This window comes from Talpa europaea (assembly GCF_964194135.1).
Source record: "Talpa europaea genome assembly, chromosome: 4".
NCBI lineage: Eukaryota > Metazoa > Chordata > Mammalia > Eulipotyphla > Talpidae > Talpa > Talpa europaea.
Window position 1 is genome coordinate 125817423 of NC_140070.1, and position 17826 is coordinate 125835248.

Here is a 17826-nt window from a genome sequence, read left to right on the forward strand (position 1 = left end):
CATATCTATTTAGAAGATAAAAAGCAAAGAAAGGCTGTGTTTGTTGTGTTAGCGTTTGTTTCCTTTTTTTTTTTTTTAAATAAATGCAGCTCTCTCCCTGCGCGTGTAGCCAAAATCAAATATGGATTTATTTAATCTGTTCCCTCAGGTCTGCTTCTTTTCCAGCAGACTGCAGTCATATGCTTTCGTGTGTCTTCTTGTCATCCTCATTTCATATTCTAGTTTAATATCTGCTCCTTCATTATTGGTTGTTATAGATTTCTAAAGCCCTTTGATGGCTGTTTTAATGCACTTGACAACCCTTTCCCCCATTTTTCGTCACTTAAGGAATAATGGCTACATTTTAAGGAACTACACAGAAACCAGCACATTGATGTTTTGGGAGGAGGGATGACCCACTGATTGTAAGAAGCAGAGGAATATCTCTTTATTGGCCCCTAGGGTTTAAATAAAACAAGCACCTGGCCACAGATACTTAGGAGAATTATGTGACACTGCAGAGCCCCCTGACAATGTAGGGTTGAGTCTCCAGTTCAGCTGGAGGGAATAAATTCTGATCAATCTACTCTCACTCACTGTAAGTCTCCCCCCAATCACGGTAAGAATCTACCTGATACCAGGTGATGTGAGAGGAGAAAAAAAGAGGAATGTTCCTTTTAAAAAGTAACAGTCAGTCCAGATGAATCCAGGCATACCTGAGGAAATGTGTGTCGTCTGTAATCGGTTCAGAGGCCATATGACAAATGCATAAATCAGGAATCAACTGAACTCAGCAAATATTTGTTGACTGTCTACTGTGCCAGAAAAGGAAGCCGTAGGTGTTAAGACTTGTGCCGGGGAAAACAAACACAGCGGCGGTCTCTGTGCCTCATTATTTAGGAAAGAAGACAGTTGTAAAAGAGTTGATTGTAAGTTTACTGAATATTATAGTTAAAAAGTGGGTGTTCAGTGACTTATGGAAATCAATAAGGGAATATGTCTGATCTGGAAAGTCAAAAAACCTTCTCTAAGAAAGTGATATTTATGCAAATTTTGAAGAATATATGGTAGTAAACCAGAAGAAAAGGGAGATTTCTAAACACAATGAAGTTTAGCCAAGAATGCATAGACAGCATGGCACACTCAGAAACTAACAAAGGAGCAGGGAATATATTTCAATATGAAGTCCAGAGGCAGGAGAAATCAAATCGCACAAGGCCTATAAATTATGTTAAGGATGGGAATGTTTCAGAGACTATTTGACTGGAAAACATTTTTGAGACAAGCCTGAGGTTGTCATGAGAATATGAGATTGAGGGGCTAGGGAAATGTAGGGAGGTCAGTTATAATGGTGGGTTAATTTACAGTGGAGGGCATCAAGATGGATAGGAAAGACACATTAGAAATAATCAACAGTGAACCCTAAGATATACTATGGAATTTGGATGATTATGATATCAGTGTGGGTTCATTCTTGGTAAAGAAAAATGTGCGATTCTCTTGAGTGATGTTCATAATGAAGAAAGCCGCAAATACGTGTATACGTGGGAATTCTCTGTACTTTCCTCTTTTGTTGCTATAAACCTAAAATTGTTTTTAAAAATAAAGGCTTAAGGGCCTCCCCGCTCCTCTGCAGCGCCGGTTCGATCCCCAGCCACCCACCGGGTGAGGGTCCCACATGGCGCACAGGCCTCTCCTGCTGCCCACTGCTCCCCTCAGTAGGGTGTTTCGTCGGTCTGCTGTTCTGTTCCCCTCTCTGGCTCTGGTGAGTTCTCTCACCCTCCCGTGCTTCTGACTGTACCCAGTGCTTGTATAAATAAATAAATCTTAAAAAAAAAACAAAAACCACATTTAAAAAATAATAATAAAATAAAAATAAAGGCTTAAAATTAAGTTGTTTTTTGTTAAAAAGTCAGGAAACCGGGCCTCCCCTGGTGGTGCAGCAGTTGAGCACTGGGCTGTGAGGTTTCCCGCAGCCTCTGCAGCGCAGGTTTGATTCCCAGCCGCCGGCAAGGGTCCCACATGGCGCAACAGGCCTCTCCTGTCTCGCCCGCTGCTCCCCTCAGCAGTGTGTTTCATTGGTCTGCCTGTTCTGTTCCCCACTCTGGCTCTGGTGGGTTCTCTCACTCTCCCACGCTTCTGACTGTGCCCAATGCTTGTATAAATAAATAGATGAATCTTTAAAAAAAAAAAAAAAAGTCAGGAAACCAAATCAACAGGCCTGAACATTGATAATACATGAGGGTTTAAAAAATAGAGTTAAAAGTGATATCCAGATATTTGACTTGAGCCACTGGGCAAGAAATAGGGAGGGATTTGCCAGCGCCACTCTCTCAGAAAGGAAACACTGTAAGAGGAACAGCTTTTGGCTGAGAATACAAACTCCATCAGAGTCCAGTAGGGAGACAGAAACCATTCCAGATAGTTGCAAGGGAATTTAATATAGAGAATGTTTAACTTGCTATGAAATTATTAACTAAATGACTGAAAAAGCAAAGGAGCATAATAATTTATCACAGAGGAAGCCATTAAAGGAAGCAGATTGGAATTGCTAAAACTTAAAAATGTGGAGCAGGTACCCTGATGGGCCAATACTCGGAGTTCCCATTGGAGGTGCTATTTAGTGGGTACTCATGTCTCTGAGAGTGAAGGATGGGTTCTGAAGGGCTGAGACTCAGGAGAGGGCACTAACCCACTGATGTGGGTGAGGAAGGGCAAATGGTAATGGTAGTAATTCTGATCTAGAAAAAAATGAAAAACAACTGCTACTACAGAAAGAATGTAATTTGTAGAAAAATAAGTTTGTTGAAGAGATGGCTCTCAGGAGCCCCAAGCTGACAGGAAGTCAGCAGCAAAGAAAAAGCAGCAAATCCCTCTTTTCTATTTTGTTCACTGCAGTGTCAATCACCCTAGTGACAGAAACTAACAGCAGGCAAAACAGAAATGGGGCTAGCAGGGTTCCAGCCTCAGCATCACAGACCTAATTACAGAAAGGTGGTTTAGAGTTGAGACCAGAGACTAATAACTAGCACAAAACTGCCCTGATTTGGGGGTGCTGGTGAGATATCTAAGGAGAAGTACAGGAGCCTGGAGTTCTGGATAAAAGACTGAATAGAGATTTCTTAGTCATTGCAAACTGGTGTTAGCTGAAATCATTTGAGTGGGTGACATGGCTGAGAAAGAGCACAGAATAAGAAGCACAGAGAACCTTGAGGATTATATTTGAAACCTTAGTAGGGGAACCCTACAATAAAGATTAATAAGGAATGCATATGATCCAGCAATTCCACTCCTAGGTATTTATCCAAAGGACACAGAAACATCAATTCCAAACAGCACCTGCACCCCTATGTTTATAGCAGCACTATTTACAATAGCTAAGCTTTGGAAACAGCCCAAATGCCCAAAAATAGATGACTGGATCAAGAAGATGTGGTACATATATACCATGGAATATTACTCAGCATTCAAAAAAGATAAACACATGCAATTTGCAGCAACATGGATGGAGCTGGAAGGGATCATGCTCAGCGAAATAAGCCAGAAAGAAAAAGAAAAATACCGGATGGTCTCACTCATAGCAGGAATCTGGAAAACTTAAATAAGAGACCAGGAAAAAGAATAACTATAAGAAAGAAAATATCAAAATCAACAAACAACTATGAACCAGAGACTCTCTATGGGGGTGGGGGGTGAGGAAAGGAGGGTTTGGGGTCAAAATAAGGGGGTTGTAATTGTCAGGGGAATATAAAAATAAAATTTAAATAATAATAAAAAAATTAATAAGGAATGGCAAAAGAGATTGGAAAAGTAAACCAAGTCCAATGATGTTGAGAATCAAATAATAATATAACTTTTGGTGCACTCTTTCTCTCTCTCTCTCTCTCTCTCTGTATATATATATATATATATATATATATAATTTTATAAAAATTATAATGCATATAAAAATAATTTGGGGGAACAGGGGTCAATAAACTACAGCCTTCAGGTCAAAATTGATCAAATACCTGTTTTGGCAAATGGAGATTATTGCACACAACAATGCCATTCATTTAGATATCTTATATGTCACCTTGGCCAAGTAACCAGTTGCCAAAAAGTCAGCATAGCTCACAATATCTAAAATATCTACTATCTGACCCCATACAGAGAAAGTTCTCTGTATCCTGGTTTATTTAGACCATTACCTCTCCCAGAAATATCAAATCCAAATGATAATAAAACAACAGTCCAATGATGAAATTCCAAGGGCCAGCCAGAACGGTGCAAGAGAGATTGAGTTTGTCAATACTATAACTTGTATGTAACCACCAATTCCAACTCATGCTAAGCTAGTGTTTTTGATCCCACTTTGCCCCTATTGCAGTCATTTATTGTTGTTACAAATCACTGCAAATATAGTGGTCTAAAATAACAACTCAGCATTATCTCTTATACACTGGGTTGACCAGACTCAGCTAAGTGAGTCTAGCCCAGTGCCTCTCTGCAGTTCAGTCAGATGGCTTTTATCACGGATCTGGAGTCCTCTGACATCTAATACAAATTAGACTCCAAGATGGCTCACTCAATTGGCTGTGAGCAGACACTAGTCAGCTAAGATAGTTGGCTGGTGAGTTTCAGTGTGAACTCAACCTGTGAATTAGGCTGGCTTCCAAGAGAAAATATTTCAAGCCAAAGGACATAGAAACTATCAGTCTTATGAAGGTAAGGGCCAGAACTACCATAGTAATTTCCACTGCAGCCTACTTGCAAAAGCATATGTAGGCCAGGCCAGAATCAAAGGTTGTGGGAAAAGATTCCACTTCTCCAGGGAGAAGTCATACATACATTCACTGAGATAGTGAAATGACCATCTTGGAGACAAGTTCTAGTAGCAGAGCGATGCTTTCTGTGTTCCAGGCTGGAAAACATACCTGCAAGCAAGCAGGGGTGTGGAGGGTACTAAAGGGAAGGCCTTCAAGGCCCCTGAGATTGGCACACTGCAGAGCCACTCCACCCAACCACTGGGCTTATAGAAAGATTCACTAGTGAGCAGCCAATCTTTCCAAATGAAAAGCCCTGGTAATGATCCTAGCTTTCTAAATGGAAGTTCTGAGAGGTCTTTAGGAAGATGTGAATGGGAAAAAACAGGGTGCCAAATTTCTCCCAAGGGTTTTTAATTTGGTTAATGTGACTCTACAAAGGATGATCATATCACTTTCAGACAATCCTGGTAGCAAGTAAGTAATTTCCTTTTACTGCTAGAGTTAATTTGCATGTGTAGGAAAAAAATAATTAAAAAAAAGGCTAATTGTACAAGCTACACTGTGTTCTGAGCCCACTAGAAGTTGATATCAGCATCACCACCTCTGAGATCTGTTATCTGTAATAGAAACAGCTGTTGTACCTAATGAAAACACTTGAAATTTTCATCTGAAGTAGCAGAATTATATAGCAGCACCTCCTAGTTCCACATAGTTAAAGGGTCTGTCAAAATCCCCATTATCTAACACAATTTTCAGGATTCCACTTTGTTATAGGTCTATAAAAAGCCTGTCAAGATGCAATCTGACTCATGTTTACTGACCTACTCTCTACATTTTGTTTTCTTTGAGATTTCTCTAAGAATCCAGAAAGAAAAAGAATGAGACAATTGTGTTGTTTCCTAATTCACTAATACTGAAATATATTCTTTACAAAGTTTAGGAGAGTAACTCTTATTTTGGTTTGCCTTTACCAAGTATTTCCTTTCTAGTAATTAACTTAAGGAAGATATATGGATGTTGGTTTAGCTGTTCAAATATAAAAATAAGCAGGGTATATATATATTCTAAAAAGTAAATTTTCTTGTTTTGGAAAGTCCCCATGTCACAGCAGGACTCTGTAATTAAGAAGATCACACTTTGCTTAGTTTTAGTCAATAATGAAATCTGAGAAAAATACACCCCTTCAGACATCTCACAGGTCCTGTTAACACACTGCTCATTCATGCATTTGTCATTGAACCAGCACCTCCTCTGGATCAGACACTGTTCTAGACAGTGGAGATACACCCATGAAAAAGCAGTGTCCTGGTGATGTTTGCCTGCTAATATACGAAAGTAGACAATAAACTACCTAGAGAAATATAGAATATAGAAATATAGAATTCCCCCACATGGGTGGGGGAAGCAGGAGAACATGGGTAGTGTCAGAGGATTACAAATATAATAGCAGAGTCAGGGAAGTCACTAAGGTGACATTGGAACAAAAATTTGAGAGAAATAAGAGGGCAAGCCATGTAAGTAACTACTGAAAAGTATTCCCAGCAAAGGAAAGAGCAAATGCAAAATCCTGAAATTGGCGTGTGTCTGGAATGTGCACAGAACTGCAAGGGCAGGGTGACTAAATGGAATGAACAAGAGTAAGAGAAGACGAAGTGAGAAGAAAGGGTAAATGCTTTGTCGAACAAAGTGTCAAAAGTACTCTAAGCTGCTGAGTTGAGAATAGATTGAAAGGAGCAAGAATAAAATCAGGGAGACTAGTTAATAGGTGATTGCAATGATACAGGTGAGTGATTATGGTGACTTGACCCCAAGTTTGGATGACGTGAGCCTTGAGTCCAGATGATGGCAGTGGGGGTAAGAAATGGTCAGATTCTGTCTTCTATCCAGAAAAACAAGGACTTCATTAGAAGGAGGCTGGTACAATTTTAAAAAGCCAGCGCCGCAGATCTGGGTCTGTCATAAATTACCTCAACCACTTTCTTCCTCTGGGCCTCAGTTTTCTCATGTAAGAGGAGAGTAAAGACATTGAACTAAAGCTTCCTAAATCTCTCCCCAGTTCTGAATGAACGGATATCTTCAAAACCAGACCTCTTACTGACCTCATAATATGTGCCAACACTTTCCTGTTCATTTCACATATATCGTTCACGAATCCTCACATGAGGTAAAAGATATAACTTATTAATCAGAGAAATTTAACAGTTTGCCTAAAGTCACACAACAATTAAGTTGTAGGACCTCCCCTGGTGGCGCAGTGGTTGAGCACTGGGCTGCGAAGCTACCTGCAGCCTCTGCAGTGCCAGTGCGATCCCCAGCCGCCTGGCAAGGATCCCACATGGTGGGCAGAACTCTCCTGTCGCACCCGCTGTTCCCCTCAGCAGTGTATTTCGTCAGTCTGTCTGTTCTGTTCCCCACACTGGCTCTGGTGAATTCTCTCACCCTTCCACACTTCTGGCTGTACCCAGTGCTTATATAAACAAATAAATAAATCTTAAAAAAAAATTAAAAAAAAATTAAGTTGTAGAGCCAGGATATCATCTGGCCCTAGAGCCTAAATTCTTTCTTGATAGGTGCCCAAGATTTCTGGTCCCTGAAAAGTCTGACTGACCAACGTTGTCTTACGTGTAGTTGAGCTTTCAGGTGACAGATCAAATGGGAATTACAGTGACCTCCAAAATGGACTCTGACTCATAAACTAGTCTAGTTTGTTTGACTTCAGTTCCCAAAGTAAATTTCTTTAAATCTCAGCAAAAAAAAAAAAAAAAAGGAATCCTTGATTTACTCTATTTTTGTCATTCTTCTATAGGGGATCCTCTTTTTATGCTCCTTAGTTTTCCATGTATAATCAGAAAGAATAAAGAGCTTAAATCTGCAAATCCTTTATTCAGTTCCAACTCATAGTATGTTAGGTAAATCACAAACTTACACATAAATATAATGCGTTCATATTCTTACCACCTTTAGAGTCTATGATTTGTGTGTTACTTAACATTGAATCCTAAGGTCTATTGAAGCTTTGTGAACTAGGTCTGAAGACAAACAGAAAAAGAGGTCTTTAGTAAAATGAGTCTTTAAAAAAAAATGTGCCAACTGTTAAGTTGGAACATTCTTCTATCTCTCCACCAGAGAATTGGTTAAGAGTAACAATTAAGCAACCCTCTGTCTGAAACTCAGAAGAAAAGTTATATTGCTTTTCATTTCCAAAGTCTAAATTTTACACTGAGAAGATCAGAATTTAATCTGGTATAATGTAAACTATTATCCTATTCTGATATGCCTCTGAATCACTGATTTGAGACTAAATGGGGAGGAATGAAACTTGTTATTTCAAAAATAGCGAGAGAAATATTCTTGCATATAATAACGGTCCTGTGAATTTTCGCGAAGAAATGTTACTTTAAAATTTCATCAAATGTTATAACTTAGTACATCATAATATTCCATGACTCCAACTAATGGCATGTAGGTGGATATCTTTAAACCATCTATATCAACTTATCCAAAGTTATTTAGTTTTTATGTTCATTTTTATCTCAAAATCTTAATTTGTAAGTCATACTCATCATCACACAGATATGACATTCACTGACATACTAATTTGATCTTTTAAGATGAAAATGGGGTAGAGTTGTTTATCACTTAGCAACTCTGTTCTGTCCAAGATTATAGATTTAGGCAAAATGAGTAGCAGCGAGTACAAATTTAGGAGATGGACCGAGGCAGTTGATTGAGGAGGGGAAGGGAATAGCAAATTGGAACATTTTATTTACTTCCCATATTAACATTCAAACCTGAGTCCCTCCAGAATTCCTCGGAGAGAGATTGTGCACGTGGCACTTTCATTCATCAATGAGTCATCTGGGTGACTAATATGTGGTGAGGGCATTCCGTTGTCTCACTGAAAGTACCACTATCTTTTCAAAGATCTAGCAGTTGTACCACTCATTGGCAAAGCAGTTTTTCCAGAAATCAAGCTTTTCCTGTGTGTCTTGTTCTTTAAGGAGTCTCCACAGATTTATTGCAGTTTGATTGTGAATATTCTCAGCTTCTGGTTATGGACTTCCTCATTACCATATCCCCAAATTCCTTTACAGCATGTGCTGCAAGCACTGCTAAGCAGTTCTGTCCATGGCATAACACAGATCGAGCAGAGAAACCTAAGTGCGCTTGTTGCTGACCATGCTGTGGGGAGGGAAGGGGCAGATGCAGCGGGCAAGGAGGGAGGCAAAGCCCCAGGGACTAAAGAGGCAGGTGCCTGGGATAAATCACTGCAGTTTCTGCCAGGAGGTGCCCAAGGGGCATGTATAAAGAGCCCCCACAAAGCCCTGGCAGAACCTCCTCATTGTGGTCAGATGCTGAGCCCCAAGACAATGAGACCCCGGGGGCAGATCTCCTCCTCCTGTGTTACTCTCAGCAAAGCCCAAGTCTAGTCTGGGAAGTGAGAAAACCCAGTATCTTGGCTCGGCCATCTCTCCCAACTGCAGCACAGTGCTCCAAATCTAGACGGTAAATTTCAATGATCATGTAAACCAAACAATATCTTTGTCCTCTGACTTAAAGGGAGAAGTCTGTGATTAATTTGTTAAGCATTTTCAACAGCTGCATTTGGAAATCACTCACTTCCCACCTGTACTTAGCCCTTCCTCCAGCACTGGGAATACCTCTTTTATAGACTTTGTTAGCTTTGAAAGTATTCTAGAACTTTGATGATTTGGCGAGAAATTGATGCTGCAGAAGCATTTCTGCGCAGGAGACCAATTCTAGCATGGCACTCATGTAGGGAGCATGGAAAGGGGCAAAGTTAATCTTCCATTGTGCTCATGTATCTGATAATTATCTTGTATCTTCCATTGTGCTCATGTATCTGTGCTACCCAACAAATATCAAACTATGTGAGGATGTTTGAACCTTATTTATGAATAACTACCACCACTGAAACAAACTATAGAAAAATTTCTTTCAAACAAATTAGTTAATAAAATGATGGTGGGGCCTCCCTGGTGGCGCAGTGGTTGAGCGCTGGGCTGCGAAGCTGCCCACAGCCTCTGTAGCGCTGGTTTGACCCCCGGCCACCGGTGAGGGTCCCACATGGCGCGCAGACCTCTCCTGCCACACCTGCTGCTCCCCTCAGCAGTATATTTCTTTAGTCTGCCTGTTCTGTTTCCCACTCTGTCTCTGGTGAATTCTCTCGTCCTCCCACGCTTTTGACAGTACCCAGTGCTTGTATAAATAAATAAATCTTTAAAATAAATAAATAAATAAAATGATGGTGACTGTTGTGCAACCATCCCAGGTTGGGTAGTTTCACCGTCGGTTCTTGCAGCCTCCAGTAAACTAACACAGCAATGAGGAGGAGGAAGCACAGTGTAGTGCAAGAAGGCACAGAGCAGGATCTCTATGATCTATGCAGACAGGTAAAGGTGGCATAACTGGAGCCCTCAATGGCTTTTTCAGGCTTTTACTGACCTTTTTACACTATTTGTAGTGCGGCACCCAAGTACACAGCAGGCAGCGGGGCAGGGATCAGGGGGGCAGGAGGCTGGCAGGCCTCCCAGCCCCCCAGGAGTCTTCCCTCTTTCTGGGCTCTCTGGCCTTCTCTCGTGGGCTCTGCTTCTCTGCTTCTTCATTGCTACTCTGCTGGTTCTGCTCTCGTTCTCCTACTTTCTCTCTTGGCATCCCTGTGATGCCACTCTTATAAGCCCAGTCTCAGCCCAGCTGCGCCCACCTATGCATGCCCACACCCCACTCCAGGTGTCTGCCATCAGGCATGAATGTAGGACCACAGGGATCCATCATTAATGCTAATAGTGGGAGGGCAGAAAATCCTGATAATTTCCACTTACCCTACACACAGGAAGGTCAAGGCTAATACCACAATCGGAGGGATGATCCACTCCATCCTCCCTGGGGAAGGGTATCCTATCATTCCAGAGGAATTCTTTCCTCATGAGTATCTCCTTCCTGTCTCTAAGGCCCCAGCACCTTTACCTGTTCCCAGAGTGACACCGCCCTTTTATCCCTTCCTTCTAGGCCCAGGTGTGCACATTAACACATGTTCACACCTGTGCTCTTTGGACCCCAGTGTCCATAATCATGGGAGACATGCAAGACCACAGGTGCCAGCCATGGAAGCTGGTAGTGGAAGGGCTTTTAAAAAAGTCTGATTTTTAACTCAACCTGCAATGACAGATATTATCAATGACTGCTATTGATCTCTTAGTATATGCCAAGCACTGCAACAAGTTATCACATTTAATGATTGCAACAATCTTAGAAAGGAGACTGCTTCATCTTTCCTCTGAAAACTGAGGAAAAATAACTTTGAAGATCTAATGAGGAAACAACCCCAACTTTGTAGTGCCACAGTTGGGTTTTGAATCAAATGTGTTTGGGTCAATGGTTCTGTTCCTAATCATTAGCTAAAACACTTATGTTAAGCCAAATGCAGCTACTAAAAGTCAATGGCACAAAGAACATTGACTGAGCCCAGCTGAGCTTCCATAAGACAGCCAATTACATGACCTTTAACTCTGCTTGCCGACAGTGAGTGGGATAGAAGTTTCAGAGACTATTGTAGGCATCCTTGTCCCTCCATCACAACTTACTTGCCTACCTGGGAACATAACTGGACAGCTTTGTGGCAGCTGCCTTGCCAAATCTGAACCCCAGTACCCACTATCCTCTGGGTCATGCTGCACTTTCTTCCCTTCCCCTTGTATATATAAGGTTTAGTTTTGCTTTCATAGTTCACCACTTTCCCTCTCCCTGCAATATCAGAACTTCAAGAAGGCAGCTTAGGAGGCTTGTCATTCTTGTAATGTCCTCATTGTTGCTCTGAGGGTCACTCTGCGAGTTATCTGAATTAGCATTCTGAAATGCACCAGGCTCTCAATGAAAACACAGTTTTGGAAGCACATGTTGCCCTCACCCCTCTGAACTTTTACCCCCACAACACAGGGGCCTTGAGAAACAACACATTATTTACCTCCTTTACTGCCTGGCTTCACTCCTTTATGTCCCACTAATATAGGGAGGTGACTGAAACAGAAATTGGAAACTCCAAACCTGTTAGTGTTTCATACTTGCATCTATTAGAATTTCAGTGAAATATTCTGGGGTGAGGGAAGGAAGAATGTATCTCAGTAGTATTAGTAGTATAGTAGAAGAGTGAGTAGTACAGTAGTACAGTAGTACAGTAGAAGAGTGAGTTGTGGTTCATCCTAAAAATTACTGTCTTTAAATTACCAAAAGTGTCTTTTCTTGGCAGCCCAGTCTTTTATTGCACATATTTTATACATTAAGTTTTACAATACTTTCTAATTCTAAAGAATAACAGAATAAGAGCTTATACCACTTGGTAGCTAAATGAACCGTAGGACATCTTCCATTTCTGTCTTGAAAGTGGGATACATACAGAGTTCAGAGCAATTGACTTGTAGCTCATTGAGTCATTGATAGTGTATTCATTATACCTTTTGATTTTTGGAGAAGGGCAAACGTGAAAATGCTTTAACATGCAGCCCTAAAAGAAGGTATGGGTAATTTATCATTCTGGTTATGACAGTCTTAAAATTATGTATGTGGAGGAGAGGAAAAGACTGTCATTTGAAATATATTTAAATGTCATAAACACAAACACACCCATAGTTCTTAGCATCATCATAAGTCTGTATGTGTGAGACTTATACATACTCAGCTAAACTGACTTTCTGGTTGCAGAAAATGCTGTGGAGAGGATCACGACATGGCTACAGACCTATGTTACAGAGGATAAAGTTAGGCTCCTCACTTATTGAATCAGAAGGAATTTGTGAGGTTTTCAACTTCCCTAGCCTTTTTAATTGGAGAAAAGACTCCTTCAGCTTGACAATGATTCACTTCATCATATTGATGAAGACACTTAGAAGCAAAGGGAAAACTAATTCCAGAAACAAAAGTGCATCTCCCTGAGGTAGAGAGGTCAGATATTTATTAAAAAGCCATGATAGAAGACTTCTGCTTCTCATAATATGGAGTAGACCTGCTTTTCACTGTTCCTCCAAAGACTACAACTGAAAACCATGGAAATTACATGTAAAACAAATATAAGACTCTGCAAAGGCACACAGCTTAGGGACATGTAGACTTGAGGAATGGCGTTGGGGTAAACTCATTGGATTTTTATTGCCATATAAATTGTTGCTAAAAAGTCCAATAACCCAGAAATGCTAATGTGTGCAGACCAAAAAAAAAAAAAAAAAAGCCCAATAAAACCACTCTCTCTAATTAAAGGACAAGGAAAGGGGCAGCCTCGCAAGACAGAAAATTCTCAGACAAACACCACAGAAAAATATGGTACTCTGACCCCTGCTGTTGTCAGCAGAGACCAGTGAGGAGCTAGACTTCTACCCTCACTAGGCTTCTACAAGGGGTCCCAACCTTCCTACCCTAATAAGATAATAACAGAGAAGGTGAAATAGGGAGCCTGGACTTTCATTCTCACTAAGTAGTGAGTCATCCCCTCTCCCCAACCTGACATGGTGTCAAAGGAGGCTTACTAAGGAGATAGGATGTTTACCACCCACCAGTAGTCGTGTGAGGGGTGTTAGTGAAGACCATGTGGGGGGCAGTGATGAGCTACCCCTGCCCTTCCCAGAAGAGGACATATCAATGAGAATTTTGACAGTTCATTCTGATCCATAAGTAATTGGGAAAACCTCTCAGGTGTCCAATTAGGCTGTTTGGGGAACCTGGTCTTCTGTCCCCACCCAGCAGTGTCCCTCACATCCCTTGCTTTATCATTGTCAGAAAATCCAACTAAATAAGAAGGTTTAAGTGATATCTGAAGTTTCATAACATAATACCTAAAATGTCCAGATTTCAGTCAAAGATTACTTATCATACCAAGAACCAGGAAGATCTCAAACTGAATGAAAAAAGACAACCAATAAATGCTAACACAGACATATTAGAGATATTAGAATTGACTGGCAAAGATTTTAAAATAGCTATAATAAAAATGTTTTAATGAGCCATTACAAACACTTCACATGAAAAAAATAGAGTATCAGCAAAAAAAAGTCTTAGCAAAGCAATTTAAGCTATAAGAAAAACCAAACCAAAATTCTAGAATTGTAAACGACCATAACCAAAAATTTGAAAATTCAGTTGAATGTCCTGACAGGAGAATGAAGGGACAGAGTAAAGAATCACTGAAATGAGGATTGGACAAGAGAAAGTAGACAGAGTGGAGGGTATTAAACAGAGCCTCAAGGGCCTGCAAGACTATGGCAACAGATCCAGCATTCATATCATTGAGGCCCAGAAGGATAGGAGAAAACAAATTGGTTCACTGACATGTTGTTAATGGGAATGGGAAATTGTCCAGACACTGTAGAAAACAATAGGACAGTTTCTTAAGGAAAAACAAACATAAATATACAACTACCATAAAATCTAGCAATTATACTCTTGGGCATTTATCCTAGAGAAATGAAGTCTTATGTTCATACAAAGACCTGTATACAAATGTTTAGCAATTGCATTCATAATAACCAAAAATTGGAAGTAATCTAGATATTCTTCAAAGGGTGATTAAACTGTGATGAATCCATACCATGAATACTACTAAGCAATAAAAAAGAACAAATTGTTGACACAAACTGAATAAGTATCCAGATATGGGGTTATATACTACATGATTTCATGTATATAATTTCTGAAAGTGGCAAATATAGAAATAGATAACAGATTAGTAGTTGCCAGGGGTTACAGAGGGTGGTATCACAAGGAAAGTAAAAGCAGCTATAAAAGGACAACATGAGAGATCTTTGTGGTAATGAAGCTCTTCTGTATCTTGATTTGTTATTGATCAATGACAATATCTTGACCATAATATTCTCTTACAGTTTTACAAGAGGTTACCATTGACACAAACTGCATAAAGAGCACATAGGTTCTTCCTGTATTGCTTCTTACCGATGTATGTGAATTTAAAATCACTTCAAAATAAAAAGTTAAAAAATACATAATAAAAACCAGATAAGTTATAGCATTAAATGTTGAAGAAAATTTTAAAAAGTCATGATGTATGGTTTCTTGGACAAAGTGATAGCAAGATTTGCCAACTAATCTTTAACTCTGTACTAAAAGCTAATAAAAAGTGTTATCATTAAAAACACTTTTGACCAAGAATTGGTAATACTATTTAGCAAGAGAGGGTTTTTTTTTTTTTATATTTTGTAACATCCCAGGGGTGTGTTTCTCATATTTTCACATTTTACTTTTATGATTAAAATATTGAAAACATACCAAATTCACCAAGTGAAAAAGGAGAAATATGGGACTTGTTTGAATGTTAGCCAAAAACTAAAGGAAACAGCTACAATGTGAATAGCAGAAACAACTTCGTTTCAGAAACTAAGTTTATTTTAGAAATTAATTTCAAGCCTGTTTGAAAACAATTGTAATTCTAATAAGAATTTAAATTCAAACCATTTTGGATGATAAATATTTAAAAACATTTGGTCTGGAAACTAAACTGGAACAGAGCAAGGAAACTAATGTTATCAAATCCACTGTGGTGAAGTGAAATGTCTGTCTTGCCGAGAGGATTTTGGTCCACACTGCTAATCTCTGTAAACACATTCTCGTTCTGTAACCGCCACTACAGTCATATAAACCTGATATTTATTCTGAAGATTCAATTTTTATTTCATCTACCTTTTTTCTTCTTAAAAACATCATTAAAGCTTTACTAAAGAAAAGTCTTTGAGCACCCAATTCCTGAGGCATGAATAAGTGTAAATAAACATTGATAAACACACTTAATCCTATCTCCTTGATCCAGGCTGCATGAAATCCAATAGGAAATCCTAATTCAAGCCCACTGTCATCCTTCCTAGTGCAATTGCCCATGCTTTCATGTTTGAGATCAACTTCCTCTCATTGCTACTATTAGAAAGAAACCATCCTGCTTGCCAAAGTCAGAGCCTGTGCAAGGGGTACCAACCAAGTAGGGAGCATCAACCAGTGGGAAAAGTTAATGGTAGCAGCATAAAGTCAAGTTTGAGGAGGAAATTCAAACTTAGTTCAGCACCCTTTCACTTTGTGGCTTAGAATTTGCCCTAGATTCCCCAGACTGATGTAACAAAATCCCACAAACTGCATAGCTTAACTGAGAGAAATTTATTATCTGACAGATCTGGAGGCTGGAAGTATGAGATCAAAGTGTCATTAGAGTTGGTTCCTCCTCTCACCTGGTTTCTGGTGGTCTGCTGGCATTCTTGATTGTACCTCATCTTACAGTAGCTTCACCCCATCTCTCCCGTCATCCTCACATGGCATTCTCCCTGTGTGCATCTCTATGACCAAGTGTCCCTTTTCAAAATGTTACCAGTCATTTGCATTAGGCCCACCCTAATGACTTCCATTTAATGTGATCATCTCTGTAAAGACTCTATCTCAAAATAATGTCACATTCTAAAGCACTGGGGCTTAGGACTTCAACATGAGAATTTGGGGGGAATGCAATTCAACTCCTCACAGTAGTGTTTGATATAAATGACTTTGAGAGGAAAAGGGCCCCCCAAATCCCCACAGTGATTCTCCATCTCCTGTACCCCAACTAAATGACTCCCCTCTCAAAGTTCTATTAGACCATTGTGTGTTGTCTCTTACTGTTATCATCGCTCATCAGCTTTGCTCATGTTTGTTTCATTTCTTTGCTTGGTTTTTCCTTCCCTAACTCTTTGTTGTCCTAGACTTAGTCTCTGCCTCAGCAATGCCCTTGGTCTCAGGACCAACCTTCACAGAGTAAATGGAAAGTCATAAAGTTGTTTTTACCCCAGGCTCACATGGCTTCAGTTACCTAATGAGATTTGTATGCTAATGAATGATATTCTCAATAGCTATCTTCCTTCACAAGAAATTTCTCAAGTGAACAGAGTCACCTGAGACTAGGGCACCTTCATTCTTTTCTACCTACACAGAAGACCATATTGGGTATTTAAGATATAAACCAATTTTACAGTAAAAGGTTATTGAAGAAATTATTCAAGTACCTTGTAGCAAGCTTGTATCAAAAGTGACGATGAAATGTTACTTATAGAAAAATGTTATTTTAATCTGTAAAAAATGTTATCTTTTATGTAAGGATCCTATTAAAAAAATAAGTTTCACCTGCTGAAAAAGTATAAAATCATTAACTGAAAAGAAGTATTTTAGTACCAGTGAGTAGTCTGATGTATTTATAGTATGAGAAAGAATTAAAGTGGTCTATGAACTACCTTCTGATGTTAAGCTATTCATAATAGGGATCCTTTGGATGCAAGATAAAATTTTGATATTTTGGAAAAGAAAATGTAGGTCTTGCAGATATGATTTTATTATATTTTTAAATCTTGAGGTCTTTATTTTTAATATTTTTTCAAGAATTATGTAAATTGCACATAATATACCATTTACCATCTTAAGTGTACAGTTCAGTAGTATTCACATTATTTTTTCCTTCATTGAGGTAACTTTGATTTTAAAAATTGTATATGACCTAGGGAAATAGGTGGCCACCTCATCTTGATGTACGTCACCACCCCACATCCAACATCCTAGCACCCATAGCCCTTTACACTAAACTGTTGTGCTGCCTCCACCTTAATTTCCCTCCTCTCCCCGCTTGCCCTCCGGTAGCCTCTATTCTGTAGTCATATTTCTAGAGTTTGTTTTGGTTTAGTTTTGTCCATTCCTCTAGGGTTTTCTTCTGTTGTTTATTGTTTGTTTATTCCCTCTATAGTCTACACGTGAGTAAAATGATCCAGAATTTGTCTTTCTCATGCTAACTTATTTCACTTAGCATATCCTCCTCCAGTTCATCCATGTTGTTACAAATGGAGAGAGTCCATCTTGATTTTTAAATAGATGAGCAGAATTCCATTTTGTTTACCACAGCTTCCTAATGCACTGCTCTATCATTTGGCACTTAGGTTGTTTCCATAATTGACTACTGTAAACAGTGCTTCAATGAATATAGGAGTGCATATAGCCCTTCAAATTAGTGATTTTGTTTTCTTCAGGTAGATACCTAGGATTATATGGTAGATCGATTTTTAATTGTTAACTCCAT

At 39.4% G+C, this 17826-nt stretch overlaps 1 protein-coding gene across 1 annotated transcript in view; it reads left to right on the forward strand.

The window, feature by feature from the left end:
* Positions 1-17826, forward strand: part of SPATA16 (spermatogenesis associated 16) — a gene marked incomplete at its 3' end in the record, with an annotated part of 230265 nt that overhangs the window by 201223 nt on the left and 11216 nt on the right. The window lies entirely within an intron of this gene.